An 18,307-nucleotide genomic window follows, 5' to 3' on the forward strand; every position below is an offset into this window, starting at 1 on the left:
GCCAGCGGCCGGCTCGCGCCGCGCTCCCTGCCCCGCGCGCCGTCGGGGCGGGTGCTTGCCCCGCGCGCCCCCGGCGGTTGGCGGTTGGGCACGGCGGGCTGAGGGAGCGCCGAGGGGCTGGCGTGGCGAGCGGGCTCGCGGAGAGGCGGGGGTGCCCCCCCCTCCCCCCGGGGTGGCGGCGGCGGGGGGAGAGATGAGCTTGGTGGGCAGGTTCGGCGTTTAGCGGGGTGGGAGGCGAAGTCGGGCGTGTGTGGATACCGTCCTGTGCGCGGTGAGGGTCAGGCTCAGGCGCGGCTGGCGATCGTGAGGTGGCGTGGGGTGCACCCGCGGTAGACGGCGTGGCTTTCGGGCTTTCGGGTGTCCTGCCCTCTTTAAAAATAAATAGATAAAGGGGCAAAATTATCTCTGTAATGTGCTTAAAAAACAAACAAACAAACAAACAAAACCTCACAAGTTTTCCACTCTCAGATGAGCAAATCCAAAACCTGCTTTCGTAACGTTTCCCTGAGCCAAAGGAGTTTGGGATTGGGCCCGTAATTTGACAGTCCAGCTCGTGCTCTGTATCTGTAGGCAATTTACAGTGACTGAGATAAAAGTTAAATGCTAAGATCTATGAGATGTCTCCTGTTTTTGTTTGGGTTTAATTAATTTGAAACGTCTTGGGTTAGAATAATAGAGTTCACACGCATGCTAAAAGGCTGCCCCCACTGATGTTGCATACCTGATTTCCTGTTGCAAAATCCAGAATAGGAATAAATGAGCCTTGATGTAGCCTCTGAATAAAAAGCAATGCTGAAGTTTGACTTTAAAAAAAAAGAAGTTTCTTATAGGATGTTTAGTGGGATATTTTCATGTTGTTTTGCTTTTACTTGCTCTTTGCTGAAGAGCAGTGAAATTTATTTTGGAGACCACAGATGTTGGGTTTTGTCACATAAGCTGTTTCAGTGTTTTGATTACAGTTTTTTGAAATCCCCTGAAGTAGAGGGAACTTGTTTGAGTGTATATAACACTAATAAATCTCACTAAATTGTTGTGTGTGTTCCATAAAAGATGCCTGAATATACACAGAAATCTTAAAAACAGCTTTTATTCCTTATCCTTTAGGAACTTAGGGATGAAAGAGTATCAGTCTTAATTTTACTCTGAGCAGTTAAGTGAAATACTAGCTCGTAGGCTACTAACCTGAGAGGTCATGAGCAGTGGTCACACTCATTGCATGAAAAATCTGTTACTGTATCTGATAGAATTGCTGCAGTTTTATCCTCTGTGCTATATGTAGACAAGTTTTCCTGCTTTTGTTAAAAGGTGTCTTGGATTAGGAAAAATCAAATTTGCATAGTTCTGTGAAACTGGAACTCATCTGTCTTTCACATTGTACATGGCATAGTATATGTTCAATTTAAATATTTTTTGCTTAATAGAACTTAAAAAAATTCTAAAACATTTTATTTCTCAGACATTTCAGGGGAAAAGAAACCCCCAAACCACTAGTTAAACAGAATTCAGAAGCAAATATTTACAGTGGACAGGTATCATGCTTTATTTCTTTCTGCGTTTTTTTGCAGAAAGTTAGTCTTTGTACAAAAAAAACCCAACCAAACCCAAACAAAAAAACCCACCAACAAACCCACACCCTATCGTTAACTTGCAGTGGACTTGGACCAGGCCCCTATGCTCTAGGTGCGCAATGAGGGAATGTTCCCAGGAGAACAGAAGTTTTGCATTTCTGTCACGTGATCCACTGGGGACCTGCTTGTGCAAGCCTTCTGGTGCTGAGCCCTGAGGGTCTGATCCTGTGCTTAGGGAAGTCGCCGGTGGGCCTCTCGTGGATTGCAGTGCCATGGGATGGCACAGTGAATGGAGTTCAGTGCACGCATAGCTTCTCATGCACGTGGGTGAGGTTTGCCTAGCTGGTGTTTCTCAGGACTTCTGTGTAGCCTCCTTTTGGCTCATCTGTCTGTATGCCCCTGAAGGTTGAATGGTGGGTAGGAGTTTTTAATCATTTAAGTTACCAGCTGTAGTTTGAGATCTCTCTTGAATCCTTTAGTGACCACAGGGAGCTTGGTCACAGTTCGAGAAGCACTGTTTTTGTCCACTGTATCTGTCTAGGCAATGGGTTTGTCTTGCTTTTAGAGCTTGTCTTCTCCCTATAAACTCAGTTTTCACTTAGTCCATTTCACTAATAAAAATGTTGTTCTTCCCACCAAGTTTAAGCCAAAGATTAGTTAAAATGTAAAGCCAATTGATAAACTTTGATATTTGTATTCTAGGAGGTGCGGGATAGACATGTAAATTACAATGAAAAGAATTACTTCTCTGAATACAGTATTCATCAGCACAAAGACTACTAAGCTGATATTATATGGTAAATGGTTTGCTTTTAGTCCCCCAGAAAGAGGCCTTATTTGTCTTAGGGTAATGACAGTTGACATAAATCAAACATACTATTGTCCACAAAATCATTTAATCTTCTCTTGTTCGCAGCTCATTTCAACATATAGCTGCACTTAGAGCAGACCTGCCATCAGTAGTAATTGCATTACTGTAGCATGAAAGTGCCGTTTTGATAAATAACTGACTGAAGTCTAATTTTTCGGGATGGGTTGATGCAGGATTTTTCAAAGTCTGGTGACTAAATAACATCTTTTGTTGTGCAAAAAGAAGTAACAGTGAGGGTAACCCAATCTAATGTTATGGGGTATGAACCCAGGAAAGAGTTTAGTGCGTGGTGTGAATTTATATGGTGAACTGTATTTAAGGTGGGGGATCTTTTCTGGAAGGATCAGAAGTTAGTCATTGCCAAACACAGAAGAGTAGACTTCATCATTTGATTGGTACGGAAAGTCCTGCAGCTCGATAGTCTAGAACTACAGAATAACTTGTGGCAGTCCCACTGCTCCTGCATCTGCATGAGGAAACAATAGAACGTTTTTCTTTGACAACAATAAAACAAAACAGGGACTGGGGGGATGAATGAATTTATTGGAAAAAAATTATTTTCCTTGTCATAAATAATTTGATCAGCATGGGAAGCATTAAAACAGGCAGTTGTCATAGTTAATACTGTCTTTTACTTGTGAAATCGGGTAATTTTTTGAGGCTTGCATTAATATCTCACTTAATACTTTGCAGTGATTAAAAAAGCAAAGGAAAACTGGATCGGGAAAGAATATTAATCTTTATGCTTCAAAAATCTGGTTTTCTGATTTCTCAGTAATTTTGGCATCGGATTTTGCATTCTGGTTTGAACTGTAGATTTGGAACTTAGTTTGTGACATACGTCTTTAACATTTATACCTAGAAATTTGCAATTTGTTAGCTGACATATGGTTTTGAGAGTTGCAACTGAATAGAATATGAAGAAAGCAGATACCTAGAATTTTAATGTAATAAACTTACTTCGGAAGACTACTTATATGAGATTTTGATTGTCAAAGGAACAGTTGACTGCTATATTTTTACTGTAAAAGTGAACAATGGTTGATTAAAATGGTAGTCTGGGTTTATGGGACTTCACAAGAGTAAGAATCTCCTGAAGCAGTAAAAAGAGAGACAACTATTCACCTTTTAGTAACACGGAACAGACAATCTTGAGTAATAGTTTGGTGCGAACAGGTTGCGCAAACAGATTTGAGTTTATCATAGGTGGCAGAATGAATGGGAGGGAGGAAGTAAGGGGATAACTCCGATCTCTGTGGGGAGAGTAACTGTGTTTAGAGGAAGAGTGTTCATTGTATTGCAATTTATATTAGCTATGTCTCTTATGTTCCAGAATTTGAGCCTGTGGTCGCTGACATGCTGTAGAGGAGCTGCAGACTTAGAAAAGATCTTGGCATATTGGAATTCGTTAAATTTCCTTCCACAGAAGTGGAAGCAAAAAAATGTTTTGTTATCTTTGAACAGATGAAAGGTCATGAGACCTTTTTCTACTATGTGTAACAAAAAGATAGCAGTTTACAATTCTCTGAGAGTACCATGTGTAATGTCACATTAAGTAAGGCACTACTAGTGCGTTTATAAAATGTGCCAAGAAATGTTAGCAATTAAATGTCCTTGTAGTAAAACAAAACCAAGCAAACTACCCCCCAGACAAACAATTAGAAAACTTTAGTCAAGTGGGTACCTTACCAGAAAGAAGCACTTGGTTTAGGGCCCTTTTTATCAGCCACTGTAGTAGAATAATGCATATGAGAAATAGAGTTGTGCTTAAATTGGGTGCAGTTGAAATGAAGGTATTAGGTCACACCGAGCCACAGGAGTTACAAATTGTATTGGGTTCCTGTGGCAATGTTTTGGTAGCAGGGGGGCTACAGGATTGGCTTCTGTGAGAAGCTGCTAGAAGCTTCCCCTATGTCCAACAGAGCCAATGCGAACCGGCTCCAAGATAGCACCCCTGTGATAACATATTTAAGAAGGGGGGGGTGGGGGTGGAAACCTGTGCAACAGGAGACGGAGAGAGGAGTGAGAATATGCAAGAGAAACAACTCTGCAGACACCAAGGTCAGTGAAGAAGGAGGGGCTCCAGCTGCCGGAGCCCATATTCCCCTGCAGCCCATGGTGAAGACCACAGTGAGGCAGGGTGTCCCCCTGCAGACCATGGAGGTTAATGGTGGAGCAGATATCCACCTGCAGCCCATGGAGGAACCCATGCCGGAGCAGGTGGATGCACCCAAAGGAGGCTGTGACCCCGTGGGAAGCCCCTGCTGGAGAAGGCTCCTGGCAGGACCTGTGGTCCCGTGGAGAGAGGAGCCCATGCTAGAGCAGGCTTGCTTGCAGGACTTGTGACCCCATGGGGGACCCACGCTGGAGCAGTTCATGAAGAACTGCAGCCTGTGGGAAGGACTCATGTTGGAGAAGTTTGTGGAGGACTGTCTCCTGTGGGAGGGACCCCACGCTGGAGCAGGGGAAGAGTATGAGGAGGAAGGTGCGGCAGAGACAACGTGTGAGGAACTAACCGCAACCGCCACTCCCTGTCCCCCTGTGCTGCTGGGGGGAAGGACGTAGAGAAAATCGGGAGTAAAGTTAAGCCCGGAAAGAAGGGAGGGGTGGGGGGAAGGTGTTTTAAGATTTGGGTTTATTTCTCATTACACTATTCTGATTTGATTGGTAATAAATTAAATTCATTTTCCCCGAGTTGAGTCTGTTTTGTCCATGATGGTAATTGGTGAGAGATCCCTCCCTGTCATTATCCCGACCCAAGAGCCTTTCATTACATTTCTCTCCCCTGTCCAGCTGAGGAGAGGAGTGATAGAGCGGCTTTGGTGGGCACCTGGCATCCAGCCAGGGTCAACCCACCACACAAATACAGTCAGCTTCCATACACAGGAGTTTAAACTGGGGGGGAGGGAACAAAAGTCATAACTTCAATAAGACACGTGACTGCCCTGAAACTACTGCGAAGAAGGACACAACAAAAGAAAATCGCTTGACATAAGTGGCTTGCTACAAGTGGGGAGTTGTGTGTGCTTAGGGGGCTCTCCTGGTTGTACGAGGTTAGGCTCCATCTCCCTGTCCCCGATGCAACAGAGAGTGAGACAACTTATCTAGTACACTACTGTGGACTTCTGTCAGCATCACTGAGAACCCCCCCGGAGGACAGATATGTCCTCTTCCTGCCAGACCACTGCCAGTTTGGAGACTCTTGAGTCTGCTCTGTGGGAAGAGGGTTTTCCAGGGACAGTGTTTGTTTCCAAGGTAGATTTGCTTCTGCCATGTATGCAAACGTTGAATTTGCCGGCACCGCTACCAATCTGAGCTCAGTCACTTGTGGGGGATCGCTTGATAAAGTGGACCTTTCCCACAGATCGCTGTTTTCTACTTTGTTTTTTCCAGAATGAGTAGAGCTGAATCTAATATTGGGAGAGGCCTGACTCAACTGCCATGTAACACCAGAACAGCTATAGCTTCACTTGGTAGAAAGCCTCAATGTTGTTATGAGTGTTCCAGTAAAAAAAAAAAAGAACCTACTTATAGCTGAACTGATAGTTAAATTCCAAACGATATTTCGTTGTCTGCAGGAGAGCCGTTTTGTACAAGCCAGCCAATATGCGGATGACCTAGCCACAGAACCCCCTTACCGTTGTTTGAAGCTGAACTTATGATTAGCTGTCTTAGGTTTCCATGTGTCCCAACTGAGCACAGAGGAGAGGGTGACAGGACACAGGTGTGGCCTGGTATTTCCCCTTTATTTCCCAGTGCAGAACTACCTCTTTGGCTGATTAGCTAGATCTGAACCAAAATGTGGAGAAGGCAGGAGCAGCTCGCAGGCTTAGGTGTTCCACTTCTTCCCATAAAAACTGAGGAAAACCTTTCAGGAAAAATTCCATTTTTCCAAATTAGCCAGGTAGAAATAGCAGACCTTAGTCCAATGGCATCAGGCTCCTTTTGTCTTGCGTTGTATATTGGAAAAGTGTTTATCACAGACATTTCTTAAAATTTGTTTTAATTATTTTTTTGCAATGAATAGTTGCATAATGCGTTCCCAGCCCTTCCCTCTCACTGGTGCCTTATAAGGAAGGTAACCAGAACGCCAGCCAAATATCAGCCTGATGATGAAAGAACTGTTCCACTTAAAATGTCACTAATTTTTAGCAAGCTGAGTCCTGTATGAAGAGGAAAGCTTATATTAGTAGCTCCGCAGACAAAAGCATTGTACTGCATTGTTTAAAGGCAGTTGTTGTTTTTTGAAGTTAAAGGTAACTGGATTTTTCTGTTTTGTGGTATTTAGTGTTTGGCAGAGCAGGAAAGGAGAACAAATTCAATCACAAGGTAAGGATTTAATGGGAGTACCTGTTTCTACAAACTGTAGAAAGTGAATGTGGAGAACAAAGTCTGTTTAACAGTAATTAAAAGTATAATTTAACAAGCTTTACATCTGGAACTGTAGGGGAATTTTGTGTTCTGCATATGAGCTTCTCTGTGGGACACAAGGCAATCATATCAATGAAAGACATGGCTGTTACAAACACTTAACAGCCAACTGTTAAAGCACATTCCTATTTAGTGGAGTAATGGCTTTTGGTTAACAGATATTTGTGTAGCAAATACACTTGGTGAGACTTACTTACCAAGTAAGGTCGTCTTATGGTGCAGATCGTAATAGTGGCGTGTCTCAGGAAGCAGTTAAGTGCATCACAGCGAATTCTGACTGTCAAGATAAGGTGAAAGAAAGGAATTTTATCACTTCTGGTGTCGTTAGTGTGCATCTTTGTCACTGGGTTTTGTTGGTTTTGTTTGTACTTGGTTAGTCCACTAAAGTGGTAAAGAACTCTGGTTGAGCAGGTGAGCTGATATTCTTCATGACTGACTTGCCATATTTCTCTTCTGTAAATCAAAAGTTTTGTTGTACCTAAAGAAAATTTCTCTTACTAAATTAAGCTGCCTGCTTACAGTTTAAAATAATTTATTTCCTTCATGAAATTGGTTACAGCATGAATCTTGGTTTCTGCAAATGCTGTAGGAAAGGAAATATTCACATTCAAGTTTACGGGGGGGGGGGGGACGACGACGACACCAAACCAAACAACCCTGATTATATTGTAAATACAATTTCTAGTAAAGTCTTATTGTTTAGTCCTTCCCCAATCTTAACAGGCATAGGTAGCATCTTACAAAGTAATGACTAAGGGCAGAGAAGCAAGGTTTCTTAAAATAGGAGTTCTCCAGGAATTCAGCTCTGAAATCTCGTGTGAGCAAAGTATGTAGATAACCATTTTATATTGAAGTGTATTAGATGGGTTCTCTTATGGTTAATTATTGTATGGAGACTCTTTCCCTACTCTGTCCTGTTTATCTTCTCAGGGAGTTTCATTTAACAGAGAAGGAGAGTTCATATAAAATATGTATTATGTGAGCATCTTAGCCCACTTGTACTCTGGATATGGTGACCTCACTGCTCAGTTGCATAAGTAGCAATTAGAAGCTTTTCTGTGTTTTTTGGTTTTGGGTTTTTTTTTTTCTCCTTTATAAAAAAAGCAATTATGTTAAGAACACATGGAATAATCTCCTGTAAATTGCTTATGCTTTGAATTGTTCCAACTAGAAATTGAGTGAACTTGAAGTCATGCAAAATGACAATAAGATTAATAAAAATCTATAGAGCAGAGATTGTTTTGAAAAGCCCAAAGTGCAGAATACAGATATTGCATCAAACATTTAGTGATGAGAGGGTAGGGAGATCCTCACAGGGGGAAATAAAAACATGTGTGTAGTATAAAACATGAATATAATCTACCTTTAGTATCTGCTTAAAGAGATACATGTGGAACTGAAGTCAAATAAAGCTCCCCCTGATATTCTTCAGCTGAATCTGAGTGTTACAGCTGTCTCTGAGGTTGAGTTATACAAGCCATGGAGTGGTTAGACAGCAACAGAAGTTGAGGCTGTGGTTCTCAAGTCCAGTGAACCACAGAGTACTGTCAAGCCACAACGCACTCCTAGACCATCACGCGTCTTTGATTAAAAACCTCTCCAGTCCCATTGACCACTGTCAGCATGCTGCTGACAGTGTCTGTGGACCACAGGTTGGAAATCACTAAGTTATGATGAGCTGTGATATTAGGAACAATCATCTTCAGAAATAGTTTCAAGTAAGAAAATTAATTTCAAGTAATTTATTACACGATTTTGAGAAGGACAGCTTTTAAGATGAAGGGAGATAAAGATCTGGAAAAACAAGAACAGTTATTTTGGTTTGGAAGATGAAGGGACTAGAGGAGGGGATTCCTTCCTCCCCCTGTTAAATCTTTTTCCTCTCCTTTCTTTTCTCTCCCTGTCATTTTTTCATGAGCCAGTGATAAAGGGAAAAGAACAAAGTGGAATGCTTTAGATTTTCAAGCTTTGCTGGCAAACCTTCAAAGAAATTGGAAATTTTTTTTAGCTTCTTTCTTATGTTGCAGTGTGCACCACTTCTTGACCAGCTCTAGTTCTCAGTAATTAGCAGTTTTTACAGGCAACATTCATCCATTCCTTCAACAGGAAGGAACACACTGAAGTCACTGTGAGCCCCAGGTGCACAAGGAAATGCAAAATTGACTCCAAAGATTTGAGGCCACGTAGCTAAGGTAGTGTTACAGGGGAACAAATGTGTGGGATGAAAACTTGGATTTCAACTGTGCTGGTTTGGCAGTAATATATGGAAGGATGGAGCTGTCCAGGTGAGGATTATAATATGTTTACCAGCTAATCAGTTTGAGCATGTGAATCTTGGCATTTCCAGAGGGTTGGTTACACCTAGGATGTAATTTAGATGCAAGTGAACTTGTATCAAAGTTTCTTGTGATAGGAATGGTGATGTGTCGTCTTGCCTTCCAAGACTTACTGCTCTGGGCTTTGTCACGATGAGGAGTGCGAAATGAATGCCGTACTGGTAGGATCAATCCCCCTGATGGTGCTGTGAATCTCAGACCATGGATGTGTTAGTGGGCTAACCAATATGTGGATATTCAAGTTGTCTTAATGTATTGCAGCTCTAATCCCAACTCCTTCAATCAACATCAGTGGTGCTGATACTACTGTAGGGTGACCTAAAGGAACTTTCCACTTGGTTTTTCAGGAGGCATCTGAGTACGACCTGCCATGTTCCCTGCTATCACAGTGCCACTTGCTCTAAGTTCATACTGAAAGCATTGTCCCTGACAGCTATGGTTCATTCATAACTCCAAAGTCTTAGGCTCGCACTTGGATGCCTTTAAGCCCCATTTAATCTCAGAGGGCACTTGATTCACGTTAACTGTTTGCTTTTGCTCACAGACATGTAGGCCAATTGTGTAGTGGCAAAAGAAAAAAGAACAAATCCCTTTCAGTGTTCAGGAAAAATAGATGAACGTTATATCACCCAAACCAGAGATGAGAGAATTTCACATGTCTGAATACACCCTGACCTACACCACTGATTTCAGCTGCTGCTCCTCACAGCTTGTGCTGCAGCCTGGCTGCTGACAGAATAACTTTGCTGAACACCTTTGCTGGAAACTAGCAAAGAGGTTCCTTGGAGCCTGCCAAAAATGCCGCTGCCTTCACCTTCACTCGTCAATAAGATGCAAAACTCTGGCCATGGTGAGGGTACAAAGAAGAAATATGCTTGCCCATTACCTGTTTAAATAAGCAAAATAACATTCTGCTTTGTAAAATAATCTTTACAATCAAAAGCAACATTTAGGAAAAAAGAGATACACATCCATTTTTTCATGTGTACTTTAGATCACTGCATTTGTGAAGGGATTGAAAGAATAGTGGAAAGTCAAAAATGAAAAAGGAAGTAATTATGAGGTAATTGGGGGAAAATTGTTATACTCTAATAAAGGTAAGTAATTTTAGCTAATTTCCCCTCTGCCCTTTTTATTAAACAAGCAGTAATATTTAGAAAGCCAATTTTGGTTTTGTTTACAATCCAATCTCAGTTTCAGATTTTGACCCCCAGGCATGGGATGAGCCTGTGTTGTTTAGGGAGCAAAGGCTGCAAGAGAAGAATTATGATGGCAATTTTGGTTATACTATTTATCTTTTGTTAAAAAAAACCCTGAAACCCGCTAATGTTCTTTGTATTTTTTTCCACATAGAAGCTCACTTTTGAAACTAGCCTTGACAGTATCTTTCTTATTTCGATTTGACTGTAATTTTCTCAGTCTGCAAAACACAGCGTAAATGTATTTTCTTAGTTCTTTTGACTAAGTGCTCTGAAGCAGTCATGTCATCTTTAAAGAATGCTGCCATACAGACTAAGAGGATAAAAGCTTCTGTATTCTTACTTAGGACATTAGAGAGCGATAGTGAATCTGCATCTGCCTGTGTGCAGTTGAAGAATGCAGTTGCATGGTGAGATTTTCTTCTGTCATTGTGGAATCTAAGTGCTTTCTCTCCCTTTCTTGCCTGCCAAGGCAAGGCTGGATTTTACCGCGAAGATGATGGTTGAATAAGGTCCACCCCCCCCCACACACACCTTCTCCTTGAGTCGTAAAGTAAATCCTCCCCAGATATTGCAAACTAATAAACCACAGTAAGAGCAGTGCAGATTAAGCTCCATATTTGTCTTGGATGGAAGGCCAGACTTCTGTCTGGAACGTCTGAATCGGTGCTTTGGGTGCAGCTTCCTTCTATTCAAGGGTGGTGATCATCTTGTCAACAAAGCATCTGATTTACAACATGAAGTCACTTACAGAAGTAGGCTCCCATCATATATGTACATCTAGGGAGGGAAATAGGGGCTTTTTTGCTTGTGGTATAACAAGCGCTGCACCTGCTCTGCTTTTTCCTCCTCTTTTCTCTTCCTTGGGTAGATCGGGAAGGTAGTTTGTGCTTGACCGAGAGTGTAGGATTTCTAACAGAAACAAAATTTGGCTAACCCTACTTTTTACAAGGAAGCTGCACTGAATGCATTCTAATGGCTTTCCAGATTAATGGGATCTAAATTAATGTTTGCCAATGACTAATGTATGAATAAAATAAACACTTAAGAATTTCATTGTAATTCTTGGCTTCCTTTGGTACCTCAGTCAATGCGGCTTCTAAGCAAGAAGCCTCTTTTGTTGATACAAAGCGAAATCTACTACCCGTATTGAATTTGGTGGTATAATTCCCATCAACTTTGAGGAAGAAGGGCCTGGCAAAGGATAATCCAGCCTCTGTTGTGGATACCTAGGACATTTTTGAAGTGATAGGCGGAGAGAGACTATATGAACGTACCAAGATCTTTTTATAAGTGCTTTTTCAATGTTGAAAGATCTGGTGCTCTTTGAGGTCCTGACCACATTTGACCCTGCGAACTTCACAGGCATCGTTCAATCAGTTTAGCAGCTATTTACAAAGCACCAAAATTCAGAAGGCCTTCATCTTCTTTGAATGAAACATGTTCTTTTCTCTCAACTCGGCATCTCTAAATTTACTGAGCAGCACCAATCCCCTAATATTAAGTGTGTTTATATTCAGTTAACTTGTGCCATCCAAATGCAACAAAGTTCAAATTAATTAATATAATTGACTGTTTTTTCAAAACTATTGCTCTGAATTGTGTTTGTGACACGTATGGCTTTGCTTTCTAGCAAAGTTAATTCACTGGGTTCTATATGATGCTTTCTGTGGGTGTGGGGATTTATTATGAGAATTGAAGATTGATGTTCACGATCAAAGATTTTGATCCCATGTTATCTGTGTCCTCTTAAAATTACTCTGTGTTCTTAAAGTGGAGTTTAAAATGTTGTTAATTTTTCTTAGTTTTCTAAGTTTGTATTACTTGTTTTGTGCCCCTTTACTGGCAAGAGACAAGGCAAATATTCCTAATGATGTGAGTCCTTGAAATTGAGCGGTTTATTCAAGGTGAGCCTGTGTTTGTATACTAAATTTTCTTAAAGAAAAATACTTGGGAGTTCTTAAACTTCTGTTGGCTCCAGAGAGCAGAAATGCAGTTAGCGTGTGGGATGGGAATATTCCTGTTGGCTGCTCTCCTTTTGCACGGCTCTGGCATGTTGAAAGTCAGCAGGTCTTGGTTTTTCCTACTGAGAAAGTGTGGGGTTACATATATTACTTAAAGAAATACTTAGATTAGTTCATATTTTGTAAAAACACACTGGGATACTTTCACCAAAGATGCTAGGTAAAAGGAATTCGTGTTTTGAAGGAATGTGCTATTTTGAGGGAGGATAATTCATTTTCCCCACCTTATTCAGTCCTTGGCTTTTAGAGTGGTATCAACAAAGGAAGTGACTCTTACAGATGCTTTTGTGATGTGGTTCCTAATTTGTTGAGAGCTGGACTGAGATCCATTGACTCATTTCACGTAAGCCACCAAAGAGCTATTTCCAGTTATTGCCTGGACCAGGTCTTTGAGCTGAAAGATGCCATCTCCGACTGCCAGCCATGCTTCACAAGAAACATAACAAACTTGCATGATAAATATTTCAACATTATAATTCAGGCTTTGAAGTTTTGGCACTTATTTGGCAAAGGATGTCTCCAGAGAGGTATTTTTAGCAAACAGTATATATAGAGCTTCAGATCTGCATCTTTTTTCTTTATGTGGAGAATATTTTTACTGTCTGTGAGGAGCCCAGAGTTAAAGGGTGTAAAAATGGCAAGATGCTTAAACCACAGCTGGATTCAAATTGTCTTAATTTTGGTGGGAGCTGGGTCTATGCACATTACAGACAGTTGCCCGGTGCTCCTCTGCTGGAGAGTCCAGCACTCTGTGGTGCAGATGGGGATCAGAGAGGGATGCCATCTATTTTTTTTTGCTTCCTTTGGCCCTTGGAACGTATTTTAACTGTAAGTCACATGCATTTGCTGTAGGACTACTATTTGATGAGGCTGGGTTTCTTAAAGTGCTTGAGAAACCTATTATAGACATGGCCAACAGTTACAGGCTTTTGAGATGATCAGAAGCAAACTGCTAAATCCAAAGATTAATTCCAGGTACCCTCATCACAATGAGAGTTGGCATTGTGTCAGCTGCCAGGTGGGATTCATCTACCTACCCTTGGGTGCTTAAAAGTTGCACATCCAAGCCAGTTAGTTGTCTTAACCATCCTCTGTAGTCAGTGGAGATGAAAAAGCACTAGGAGGAGGTGTTTGCTTCTACCTTCTGCGAGCATGACTATTTTAGGACTCTGCCACTACAGCTGGTAGAACAGAGGTTAACACATTTTCCAGGAGAAAAAGATGGGTACAAGCAAGGCCCCGGTGGACTTCCAGTTGTGCAGCCTCGAATGCATGTATACACTCTGATACTGCTGTGTGACTTCTGAGTAGTGTCGTATGGCAGTTGAAATTTCAACAAAAATAAAATCCGCTGCCTTCACCGTAGTAAAATACCCCTGCAGGTGCATGCAAAAACTTGTGAATTCACAGGCTTCTTTTGTTTTGCCAACAGCGTAGTCAGAATCCGTTTGTTTTTCTCCAGAAGAGCATGAAGAATGTGCTTCCTCAATAGCAGCTGTGAAAGCCCCAGAGCACGGTGTAAACAGCAGTGTAAGTAGGCAGAGCTCCTCTGCAGTTGCACCTCTGAAAAACCCCAGGCTCAGGTCAATGGAGCTTTTTTCTGTTTCCTGCTGTAATTCTAGTTTTTCCCATAATTCACTGTGCCATTTAGTGTTAAAAATAGGATTCCATAAAACATTTTTATGTTTCTTAAGTGCACACATTTTATTTTTCAAACGTGTATCTGTATGAAGGCTTGCCAGAGAAACAGCTTGCCTTTCCCCAGTGTTGACCTGATCTGACCGTAATACTAAACTCAAGGTAAGAGTCAGGACTAATGCAGCGATTCCACATCTCAGCTCTTCCTTCAGGTTTCTGGCAGCTTCTACAAATTACACTTTGTGCTTCAGATGCTGGTATGGTGCTGCATAGTTGACTTTTTAAATTATTTTTTATTTTTTATTTTGGCAGCTCTGATTAATTTTGTCGTGCCTTACCTGCCCCATTTCTAAAATCAGATTGAAATTGTCGTCATATTTTGAGAACTATATGTGGAGAGTGCTATGTAAACCTATATGTCATCTTGGGTATATTTCTACTAATAAATGGGTGGAGATGGAAGGGGTCTGCTCCCCAGGTCGCTGTGGACACTTGTTAGAAGTTAGAACCAGGGTTCTCTGGTCAAGTTCTTCCCTTGCTCATACACTTTTGAAGTCCTCCCGGGATTGGGCCTGGGTTCGTTTACCTTCCTTCATAGTCAGCTGTGATACAATTGCTGACTTGCTTTTCTAAGATGATGTGCTTTATGTTTCAGTTCTGCAAAGTACCTTGAGATCTGAGTGGAAGATACTTTAAAAGGGCAAAACATAATTTGCTTGAAAGCTGGGAGGCAGGTACATCACACAGGGAAGCAGAATAAAGCTTGGAGCTCCAGTTCATTGGAAGATGAAGATGCTTTCTGGCATTATTAACATGAGGAATAACCCAAAGGAGGGGAAAGCAGCTTGAGGCTTGGTAACAACCCCAAGAGACCTTTGCAGCTTTGGGCCTGCTGGGAAGGGGGAGGGCACGCCTTCCCTCCTGGAGGCTACCAGCACAGCAGCTTCCCTGTGCTTTCAGGATTTGCTGAAATTTCCATAATTTATTTTATTACTGATTTATTTTGCAAGATTTTACTCAAGGGGATGCGCAAAAATAATAGACTAGCTTGCAGATCTTGCTTCCATCCCTGTGTTATCATTTTAGACCTGGGGAGAGTAATGAAATTTTTATTATGCAACTAGGCTAGGGAGGTAGGTAGGGCTCAATATCAGTTGGGGCATGATCTGTGGGGTAAAAAGTGCTAGTTTTTGCACAGACCTTTTCTGGCTGCCAGGGGTACTTCTAAAATAAGGGATTTCACTTGGTTTTCTTTTTGTAAATGAGTGCAAGTTGAAATGTATTTTAAGACTCAATTGAAGGAATAATTAATCGTCTGAGGAATCACAGATGTAAATGTTTTTGATTCTGTACTTAATACTACATTATTAGACTCCCTTCTCTTTTTATTTTTTTAGTGTTCTTTATATTTTTAGAAGAAGTGAAGAGAATATAGCAGAGCATCTGCTTCCTAGTGACTCGTGAAATTGAGAAGTATTCTTTCTTACCCTGTGTTATATCAATGTGACAAACTACATTCCTGCTATTATGTGTGGCTTTACCGGGAAACTGGTAAAACTTTCCAAATGTTGTCCATTTATCAGTACTTTAAAAGACAGCTGATTAATGTTATTTGCATATGAGCAACAGAATGTGTAAACATTGACCGGGGAGTCATTCAAATGAATGCTTTCAGCTGGATTCACAGTAGCAACGTATTGCCAAGGCTGAGTGTAGCTCAACTTGGAAATGTTATCGCCAAACTTGGCCACTTGCAGTGTATTAATATTTAATTGTCCTTTCTGTTGCCTTTTCCCATATATTTTCCTCCAGGTTCTGAAATCAGGCAGAGACTTCAACCCTGTCCTTGGGACAGTGGAAAAACATCTCAGTTGCTTATCTTGCCACACGCCCTTCCAAATCCACAATATACAGATTAATGCCTCTTCTGCCGTCGACTGTAGTAGTTAACTGGTTGTCCAGTCTGATCGAATGGGCAGCTCAGAGAAGTGCAATGACAAAGATGAGGCATGTGGCCACTTAAGTTTTGGGGCCAGATTAAATAATGAATTTTCAGAATGAGTTAATAAGTAAGTTTTTAATACTTCATTAGCATCTTTTCTCTTAAGAGCCCAGGTTCTTTGTGCGTATGAATTCATTAATCCTCCTAACATGACCTGCTAGGTACAGGAATGATATGTTTGTTTTCATGTAGGGTAACTGAGGCACACCGTAAGTACATTTCTTTCTTTCTTTCTCTCTTTCTTTTTTTCTGTAGGGTTTGTTTTTGCACCTGGGAAATAAAATAGAATCCAGGTCATCTGTTACTTAACACAGTTTCCTGTGTTGTAGCTGCAAGAGCATCCTTCCTCTGTACATACGTCATCTGCAATTAGAAAAAGAAAACTCAAAATATTCATGATATCAACGCTTGCATCATTGGCAGATACCAGGAATTTAATGTGGTTTTATTCTGCAGAAAGACTTGTCTACCTCAAGTCACCATTAGAGGTTGTGTTAGGGATACCTTCGCTGGTGACTCTTCTGGTAGAGTCGTTGAGTAGAATGAGAGGAGACACATTAAGGAATGAGTGAGAAATTAGAGTGGGTCTTAAGGTGGATGTTCCTGGTGTGTTACTGTAGATCAGGTACCTGGCTTTGCTCTAAGTCTTTGCTCTTGGCATTCTTTGGGTGAGCATAAAACTATTCAAATTCAAGCACAAATTATGTCTGTCTACTGCATAGTGTGGACTTCTGCTCCATGTCAGCATTGCTGTTTGAGCTTGCTTGTCCACGCTGGGCTTTGTTCAACGTACAGGAACCAAGCAGCGCTCCAGGAGGAGAACTTGGTATGGCTTCCAAAGCAAGCAGAAGCAGCAGATAGTACAGACCCTTCCTGGTCTTTATGATGACCCTAGCTATATTTATGAAGAGTGCAGCATATCATACACCACCTAGAGGATAGGTGTTCAGCTGTTCATCATGATCAGCCTCACCATAACCATTTTCATCAATATCAAATGAATTGTGTTCCCTAGTGTTGCAGCTTGAAGTAAAAAGGATGTGAGAAAGTAGACATAGCCTGTCTTTTGAGAGCTTTGCAAAGCTGTCCTCTCCGTCAGCCCATTTCCAAATGGAGCCAGCAAAAGCTGGTGCAAGAAGAATGTGACTCACTGGTGAGAGCATTTCTTTTAACAGTTGTCACAGTTAGGCTCTGGGTTTTACGTTGTACTCAATTTGAATTACTGGCCACTGTGAAAAGGGACAGTCCTGTCCTCCCATCACCACAAGCGTATCCAAATCCTACTTGGGTGTAGTCCAAATCTAGGTGCCTGCAAAAGGGACAGTGCTGTTCTCCCCCTTGTCCTCTGTGCCTACCCATGTTTCATTACTCTTCTTTCACAGAATTTAGCAGTTGTGTAGTTGGAGGGTGGGACAAACTAACTTGCTGATTTTATGGAAGAATGATCTCCCTTTTACGTGGGGATGGGAGCGGTTGGTAGCTTAGGTTTGTCAGGCTGCTACGTTCACCTAACTCGCCTGTGGCTGCGGCTGCATTGTTGGGAAAACTGTTTGAATGCGTGGCCAGGACTGGAGGGATCAGCAAAGTGAGAGGGAGGGACCTCTCTCTCTAAGAAGCAATTCATAGACCTGCGTTGACACTCCTTGAAACAGAACTTGGCAGCGATGTCTATCCTTTCTGTGTGAGGACCTTGTGCATGGGGCCCATCCCCATAAGGAAACGTTAATGTTAAATAATATTTCAAAAGTGGAAATGATCTCATTCTTCCTACGGCTTATTTGGGTTTTTTCTCTGGTTACTATTTATGGGAAATAGCTGGTTGTATCCAATTTGTCAAGCAATTCAGATCACTGCCTGAAAGACTTCTTTATATGCCATTCCACCAGTCTCCATCTTTACACATTGTTGGCACTAAACTGGTATTTCTGTTTGAATCTCCTGCGGGTAACTCCGCTTGTTTTTGCGCTTGACAGATAAAGAAAGGGAGGCACAATGACACTTATTCACCTTACAGGGCAATAGAGACTTACACCTTGAAAAGGAACAGTGAGAGCCATTCTGCAGGAACACAAGTGTTGCTTTTCCTTCTACTTTCCCATAAAGCCCATACTTTTGTATGAGGTGACCATGAAGAGTCCTTCTTACTGACAAGTCTTGCTCCTTTTTTCAGTGGAGAGCATGCTTAGCCCTCAGGACATGCTGCAAGACTGTTCTGAAGGCTTTCTTGGTGGGGAAGGT

The 18,307-nt window shown here is 41.6% G+C and overlaps 1 protein-coding gene across 1 annotated transcript in view; it reads left to right on the top strand.

Annotated features, from left to right (window-relative positions):
* STK38L (serine/threonine kinase 38 like) overlaps window positions 1-18,307 on the top strand; it is a 53,214-nt gene that overhangs the window by 636 nt on the left and 34,271 nt on the right. The gene's annotated exons all lie outside the window — the stretch shown is intronic.

Source organism: Aptenodytes patagonicus, chromosome 1 (assembly GCF_965638725.1).
Source record: "Aptenodytes patagonicus chromosome 1, bAptPat1.pri.cur, whole genome shotgun sequence".
Taxonomy (NCBI): Eukaryota; Metazoa; Chordata; class Aves; order Sphenisciformes; family Spheniscidae; genus Aptenodytes; species Aptenodytes patagonicus.